Source organism: Ascaphus truei, unplaced genomic scaffold, assembly GCF_040206685.1.
Source record: "Ascaphus truei isolate aAscTru1 unplaced genomic scaffold, aAscTru1.hap1 HAP1_SCAFFOLD_705, whole genome shotgun sequence".
NCBI lineage: Eukaryota > Metazoa > Chordata > Amphibia > Anura > Ascaphidae > Ascaphus > Ascaphus truei.
In genome coordinates this window covers 22500-28499 of record NW_027457039.1, presented here as the reverse complement: position 1 = coordinate 28499, position 6000 = coordinate 22500, and positions in this window count along the sequence as shown.

Here is a 6000-nt window from a genome sequence, read left to right as displayed (position 1 = left end):
CTCATTTGGGTACTAACCAATCAGAGAAGAGTTAGGGTTGAAAGTTAGGGTTGAAAGTTAGGGTTGAAAGTTAGGGTTAACACTTAGGATTATTTTTCTATTTTTGTTTGGCCCAGGGTTATAGGGGAATACGAAAATTTAGGTATGTGACTCATTTGGGTACTAACCAATCAGAGAAGAGTTAGGGTTGAAAGTTAGGGTTGAAAGTTAGGGTTGAAAGTTAGGGTTGAAAGTTAGGGTTGAAAGTTAGGGTTGACACTTAGGATTATTTTTCTATTTTTGTTTGGCCCAGGGTTATAGGGGAATACGAAAATTTAGGTATGTGACTCATTTGGGTACTAACCAATCAGAGAAGAGTTAGGGTTGAAAGTTAGGGTTGAAAGTTAGGGTTGAAAGTTAGGGTTAACACTTAGGATTATTTTTCTATTTTTGTTTGGCCCAGGGTTATAGGGGAATACGAAAATTTAGGTATGTGACTCATTTGGGTACTAACCAATCAGAGAAGAGTTAGGGTTGAAAGTTAGGGTTGAAAGTTAGGGTTGAAAGTTAGGGTTGAAAGTTAGGGTTGACACTTAGGATTATTTTTCTATTTTTGTTTGGCCCAGGGTTATAGGGGAATACGAACATTTAGGTAAGTGACTCATTTGGGTACTAACCAATCAGAGAAGAGTTAGGGTTGAAAGTTAGGGTTGAAAGTTAGGGTTGAAAGTTAGGGTTGAAAGTTAGGGTTGAAAGTTAGGGTTGACACTTAGGATTATTTTTCTATTTTTGTTTGGCCCAGGGTTATAGGGGAATACGAAAATTTAGGTATGTGACTCATTTGGGTACTAACCAATCAGAGAAGAGTTAGGGTTGAAAGTTAGGGTTGAAAGTTAGGGTTGAAAGTTAGGGTTGAAAGTTAGGGTTGACACTTAGGATTATTTTTCTATTTTTGTTTGGCCCAGGGTTATAGGGGAATACGAAAATTTAGGTTAGGGTTAGGGTTAGGGTTAGGGTTAGGGTTAGGGTTAGGGTTAGGGTTAGGGTTAGGGTTAGGGTTAGGGTTATAGGGGAATACGAAAATGTAGGTATGTGACTCATTTGGGTACTAACCAATCAGAGAAGAGTTAGGGTTGAAAGTTAGGGTTGAAAGTTAGGGTTGAAAGTTAGGGTTAGGGTTAGGGTTAGGGTTAGGGTTATAGGGGAATACGAAAATTTAGGTATGTGACTCATTTGGGTACTAACCAATCAGAGAAGAGTTAGGGTTAGCGTTGAAAGTTAGGGTTAGGGTTGACCCTTACGATTATTTTTGTATTTGTGTTTGGTTAAAAAAGAATAGAACATTTTTAGTTATGTGACTCATTTAGGTACTTGGCCAATGAGAGTTAAGTTCTGAACAATTTAGGGAGGGTGTGGTTTGGGGTTGAAAGTGTGGTAAGAAAAAGTGTAAGTGGGTAAGCACGTGAGGGAGGTTGTGGGTAGGTGGGTGAGGGAGGTTTAGGGATGTATGGTGGGTGTGGGTAAGGAGGTTGAAGGTTTTTGAGGGAAGGTGGATGATGAAGAGAGTGGGTAGGTGGTGTTGAAGGTGGATTAGGGAGGGTGAGTAAATGTGTCTGGGAGGGTGAGGATGAAGGTGGGTGAAAAAAGTGTGGGTCAGTTCAGGTATGGGTGAGTGGGCAAGGGTGAGGCTGGGTATTGGTGTGCAGGTAAGGGTGGTGAAGGTGAATTTTAATATGGATGATGAGGGTAGAAGGTGGGTGAGGGAGGTTGGGTGAAGGAGGGTGTGGGAAGGTGATGTTGAAGGTGGGTGAGGGATGGTTAATATGGGTATAGGAGGCTTTGTAGGTAAGGTTGAGGCCAGTAAGGTAGAGTGAACGTGGGTGAGGGAGGGTGAGGATTAAGGTGGAAGAGGGAGGGTGTGTTTAAGTGGGGTTAAAGGTTGGTGAATGTAGGTGAGGTAGGGGGATGAGTGAAGGTGTGGGTGAGTGAAGGTGTTGGTGAGGGGGCAATGGTGGGTGGGTGAAGGTGGATGAGTGTGAGGGTGAAGGTGGATGAGGTGGTGGGTGATAGTGAACATGGGTCAAGAGCGGGTGAGGGAGGGCATGGAATCAGTCTGTGAGCCTGCCCTTTCTATTTTGTTGTATATATTCTATTCCCTATCCAATTGACATGTTGCATTTATATGCAGTTAGTCATTCAAAAATTTGAAAACTCTTGCATTCGTTGCATGTTAGCGAGAGGCACCCTTAGAGGTAAAGAGCTAGCTTTTACCTCACTACTAAGTACTTGGACATTGAGGACTAGATCCGTTTTGTACAGAGCGGAGCTTCTCCTCTGCCGTATGCTAGGAGTGAAGAAGCACTACTGTCTATCGTCCGTAAAGGGGTATGCTTTCTTCCCCCAATTTACAGTCGAGCTAGCGCTGCAGATGGGACAGTAGCGAAGAGTTCACTGCCTGACTCTAAAAGGGCACACTCGTGTAAAGGGAGAGAAATCAACTCAAAGCTTTATATCCTGAGAGATAAAAGCAATGCATTGTGTAAGTGTACTCACTTACCTCAACTACTTACCTCCTTGTTAGTATGTCCTTTGTGAACATCATCTTGATAGACGAACTTACCTATTTTCATACTGCAAATACATTTTACCCAAGATAAGTGAAAAAATATAATGCAATCCCCTTTAGAGCAATGCAGTTGAGGACCCTCTTTCACTGATGAACTAAATAAACAATGCTTAGACTGAGTGAGAGAGGGGTTTGTGAGAGAGAGGGGAGAGTGGTAGTCCTTGAAAGAGAGAGAGAAAGAAAGGACATTTGTGAGAGTAAAATACAGGTGATTTAGAAGGAGCAGGGATGCTAGTCAGGGAGAGTAATAGAGAGCAGGGAGAGAAAGAGAGGGTTTGAGAAAGAAAAAGAGAGAGAGAGAAGTGGAAGAAAGAAATGTGTGTGAGAGCAAGAGACGGGTTGAAGTGAAAGAGATAGAGTGGGAGTAAGAGAGAAAAAAATTGAGAGAAGGGAGAGGGAGAGAGAAGGGAGAGGGAGAGAGAAGAGAGGGAGAGAGAAGGGAGAGAGAGAAAGCAGGGAGAGACAAGTGTGAGAGGAGGGACAGAGAAGGGAGAGGGAGAGAGAAGGGAGAGGGAGAGAAAAGGAAAAGGGAGAGAAAATGAAAAGGGAGAGAGAAGGAAATGGAGATAGAAGGAAAAGGGAGAGAGAAGGAAGAGGGAGAGAGAATGGAGAGACAAGGGAGAGGGAGAGACAAGGAAAGGGAGAGAGAAGGGATAGTGAGAGAGAAGGGAGAGGGAGAGAGATGGAAGTGACAAGGGAGAGAGGAGGGAGAGAGAAGGGAGAGGGAGAGCGAAGGAAAGGAGAGGGGAAAGGAAAAGGGAGAGAATGGAGAGACAAGGAAAAGGGAGAGAGCATGGAAAGTGAGAGAGAAGGAAGAGGGAGAGAGAAGGAAGAGGGAGAGAGATGGGATAGGGAGAGAGAAGGGAGAGAGAAGGCAGAGGGATAGAGAAGGGAGTGAGAAAAGGGAGAGAGAATGGAGAGAGAAAGAAAAGGGAGAGAGAAGGGAGAGGGAGAGACAAGGAAAGGGAGAGAGAAGGGATAGGGAGAGAGAAGGAAGAGGGAGAGAGAGAAGGGATAGGGAGAGAGAGAAGGGATAGGGAGAGAGAGAAGGGATAGGGAGAGGAAGAAGGGATACGGAGAGAGAGAAGGTAGATGTAGAGAGAAGGGAGATGGAGAGAGAAGGGAGAGGGAGAGAGAAGGGTGAGGGAGAGAAAAGGAAAAGGGAAAGAAAAGGAAAAGGGAGAGAAAAGGAAAAGGGAGAGAAAAGGAAAAGGGAGAGAAAAGGAAAAGGGAGAGAAAAGGAAAAGGGAGAGAAAAGGAAAAGGAAGAGAAAAGGAAAAGGGAGAGAAAAGCAAAAGGGAGAGAAAAGCAAAAGGGAGAGAAAAGGGAGAGAAAGGGGAGAGAAAAGGGAGAGAGAAGGCAAAATGAGAGAGAAGGTAAAGGGAGAGAGAAGGAAAAGGGAGAGAGAAGGAAAGGGAGATAGAAGGAAAAGGGAGAGAGAAGGAAGAGGGAGAGAGAAGGAAGAGGGAGAGAGAATGGAGAGACAAGGGAGAGGGAGAGACAAGGAAAGGGAGAGAGAAGGGATAGGGAGAGAGAAGGGAGAGGGAGAGAGATGGGAGTGACAAGGGAGAGAGGAGGGAGAGCGAAGGAAGAGGGAGAGAGAAAAGGGAGAGAGAGACAAAAGGGAGAGAGAGAGAGAAGGGAGAGAGAGAGAGAGAGAGTGATGAGGGAGTGACAAGGAAAAGGGAGAGAGAAGGGAGAGGGAGAGAGAAGGGAGAGGGAGAGAGGAGAGAGAGAGAAGGGAGAGTGAGAGACAGAGAGAAGGAAGAGGGTGAGAGAGAAGGGAAAGGGAGAGAGAGAGAAGGGAGAGGGAGAGAGAGAGGTAGAGGGAATTATGAGGGAGTTATAAGGGAGAGGGAGAGAGAAGGGAGGGGGAGAGAGAGAGAGAAGGGAGTGGAGAGAGAGAGAAGGGAGAGGGAGAGCGAAGGAAAGGGGAGGGGAAAGGAAAAGGGAGAGAATGGAGAGATAAGGAAAAGGGAGAGAGCATGGAAACAGGAGAGAGATGGGATAGGGAGAGAGAAGAGAGAGAGAAGGCAGAGGGATAGAGAAGGGAGTGAGAAAAGGGAGAGAGAAAGAAAAGGGAGAGAGAAGGAAGAGGGAGAGAGAAGGAAAAGGGAGAGAGAAGGAAAGGGAGAGAGAAGGAAAAGGGAGAGAGAATGGAGAGACAAGGGAGAGGGAGAGACAAGGAAAGGGAGAGAGAAGGGATAGGGAGAGAGAAGGGAGAGGGAGAGAGAAGGGGGTGACAAGGGAGAGAGGAGGGAGAGAGAAGGGAGAGGGAGAGAGAAGGAAAAGGGAGGGGAAAGGAAAAGGGAGAGAGAATGGAAAGGGAGAGAGAAGGAAGAGGGAGAGAGAAGGAAGAGGGAGAGAGAGAAGGGATAGGGAGAGAGAGAAGGGATAGGGACAGAGAGAAGGGATACGGAGAGAGAGAAGGTAGATGTAGAGAGAAGGGAGATGGAGAAAGAAGGAAGATGGAGAAGGGAGAGAGAGAGAAGGGAGAGAGAGAGTGATGAGGGAGTGACAAGGAAAAGGGAGAGAGAAGGGAGAGGGATAGAGAAGGTAGAGGGAGAGGGAGAGAGAAGGAAGAGGGTGAGAGAGAAGGGAAAGGGAGAGAGAGAAGGGAGAGGGAATGACGAGGGAGTTATAAGGGAGAGGGAGAGAGAAGGGAGGGGGAGAGAGAGAGAGAAGGGAGTGGAGAGAGAGAGAAGGGAGAGGGAGAGCAAAGGAAAGGGGAGGGGAAAGGAAAAGGGAGAGAATGGAGAGACAAGGAAAAGGGAGAGAGATTGGAAAGGGAGAGAGAAGGAAGAGGGAGAGAGAAGGAAGAGGGAGAGAGAAGGAAGAGGGAGAGAGAATGGATAGGGAGAGAGAAGGGAGAGAGAAGGCAGAGGGATAGAGAAGGGAGTGAGAAAAGGGAGAGAGAAGGGAGAGAGAAAGAAAAGGGAGAGAGAAGGAAAAGGGAGAGAGAAGGAAAAGGGAGAGAGAAGGAAAAGGGAGAGAGAAGGAAAGGGAGATAGAAGGAAAAGGGAGAGAGAAGGAGAAGGGATAGAGAATGGAGAGACAAGGGAGAGGGAGAGACAAGGAAAGGGAGAGAGAAGGGATAGGGAGAGAGAAGGGAGAGGGAGAGAGAAGAGGGTGACAAGGGAGAGAGGAGGGAGAGTGAATGGAGAGGGAGAGAGAAGGAAAAGGGAGAGAGAAGGGAGAGGGATAGAGAAGGTAGAGGGAGAGGGAGAGAGAAGGAAGAGGGTGAGAGAGAAGGGAAAGGGAGAGAGAGAAGGGAGAGGGAATGACGAGGGAGTTATAAGGGAGAGGGAGAGAGAAGGGAGGGGGAGAGAGAGAGAGAAGGGAGTGGAGAGAGAGAGAAGGGAGAGGGAGAGCAAAGGAAAGGGGAGGGGAAAGGA